A 2,355-nucleotide genomic window follows, 5' to 3' on the forward strand; every position below is an offset into this window, starting at 1 on the left:
AGCCTCCATCCATAGCTAACGCACGAGGCCCCTGCGTGATCCCAACACTCAGCCTCCATCCATAGCTAACGCATGAGGCCCCTGCGTGATCCCAACACTCAGCCTCCATCCATAGCTAATGCACGAGGCCCAGCATGAACTCAACACTCAAGCCTCCATCTATAGCTAACGCACGAGGCCCTTGCGTGATCCCAACACTCAGCCTCCATCCATTCACTCACTGGCTTCATTTCGTCATCTCCTCAATGATGCTTGTGAAGCCTCCATCATGTCTGGGTGCTGGGGACTCAGAGAGAAAACCCAGAGCGAAGGTGACTAACTCACCCTACCCAGCATAGCTGGACACATGGATAAACCTGTAAAGACATGCCAGGCAGCCATGAGGGCGTGCAGAGGAGGTGACACATTTAATGTGACTGAGTTTGGGTGAGTGAGAATGGCCTCCATAGGCTCGTACATCTGAATATCTGGTCCCCAGCTGTTGGAACCGTATGGGAAGGAACAGGAAGTGTGACTTTGCTGGAGGAGGTGCGTCACTAGGGGCAGGCTTTGAGGTTTGGAAAGACCACATCCCTGTTCTTTCTCTCTCTGACTCTGGTTGTGCATCAAGACGTGAGCTCTCAGCTGTACCTGCTCTGCCGCCGTGGACTCGAACCCTTTGAACCCATAAGCCCTATTCAATGCTTTCCTTGGTAAGTTGCTTTGGCCGTGGTGTCTTATCACAGCGATAGAAGGATAACTAAGATACCGAGCTTTCAAACGGTTCCCCTCTGGCCTCCCAAGAGTCAGTCACGTTGTTACCCCCTGGCCTTTAAGTTTCCTGCCCTGGCAGGTAGGCTGGACTTGGCCACTTAGATCCGCGGTTCTCAACCTCTGGGTCATGACCCATTCACCCGGGGTCGCATACAGGATATCCACATTATGATTCACAACACTGGCAAAATTGCAGCTATGAAGTCAAAGTGAAAATCATTTTTACGGTTGGGGGTCTGCCACGACATGAGGAACTGTAGTAAGGGGTCACCGCATTGGGAAGATTGAGAACCACTGACTTGGTTGCTTGTTTCCCTGGGAAACACACACAGGGCTGTATAAATACCACTATAATTCCAAGCAATTTGAACGATTTTTTTCATGTTGAAATGGTCACATTGCAAAGTTCCAAAGAAGACAAAGTGTTTCAGGATAAAACGGCATATATGAAAATAATTACCGGACGTGTTTCTTGAACACGTGCTGTTTCCCAGGCACTATCCGCCATGACTGAGATGCATTTTCTTTAATACTTTGCAGGCAGCAAGCTGAGTTTCCCTCTGAGGCTTGAGTGATGCGGGCTGAGAAGTCTGAGAAGGGCCATGCATTTGAGGGAGGCACTTCCGGTATCCAGCAGGCAGCCTGCGAGGCGCTGAACCCTGTGAAGGATTGTGGGAAGATGGCCTTTGCGGAAATGCGCTCTCCCCTCTCATTGCTTCTTCAGAGCCCTGGATTAGCTGTCCCCGCCACTGCGAAGTCTGTCTGGGCGCCACTGTCCTTGGGTTTCATTCAGCACTAGGTACAAACACGAGTAGTAGCTCAGCTCGTGACTCGTCGCTTATTGGACCCTTCTCCAAGGAGCTGGCTCGGGAAGGGTCTGACTTCCCGGGACCTAGCGGAGGAGTTCTCTGGGTGTGTTGAGTGAATCAAGCAACAAAAGTAGCTGACAGAAGGGAGCCCCGAAGGAAGAAGAAGTGTTTCTGTGTTCCCTCTGTGGGTCCATTTTTCTTTTGTACATTTATATGTATGTATTGATGTTTATGTGTGTGGGCTCCCGCGAGTCAGGGGGCAACTTATGGGGATGAGTTCTCTCCCTCTGCCAGGTGGGTTCCAGGGATGGAACTCGGATCCTCGGGCTTGGCAGCAAGCACCTTTACCTGCTGAGCCAGCTTGTTGGACCACAGACTCTTTTCTTGTTACTTTTGTTGTAGGCTGAATGACAGCCCAGATAGTCAAATCATTTGAACCTGTGATCATAACCATATTTGGGAAAAGTTAGTTACATGTATATTTATTTTCTTCTCTCCTTCTCTTCCTTTTATCTTTTAATTTTTGAGATAGGGTCTTATTCTATAAGCCCATGTAGCTGGCCTGGAACTCACTGTGTGGTCCACTCACGGCAACCATCTGAGTATTGCATAAGCTACCCTGCCTGGCTCTGCAAATGCCACTGAACGAAGAATCTCAAGGTGCAGTCTGGACAGGGCATCTAAACTCAATGTCAGCAGGGCGGTGGTGGCGCACACCTTTAATCCCAGCACTCGGGAGGCAGAGGCAGGTGGATCTCTGTGAGTTCGAGACCAGCCTGGTCTACAGAGCTAG

The sequence above is a fragment of the Microtus ochrogaster genome, chromosome 22, assembly GCF_000317375.1.
Source record: "Microtus ochrogaster isolate Prairie Vole_2 chromosome 22, MicOch1.0, whole genome shotgun sequence".
Taxonomy (NCBI): domain Eukaryota; kingdom Metazoa; phylum Chordata; class Mammalia; order Rodentia; family Cricetidae; genus Microtus; species Microtus ochrogaster.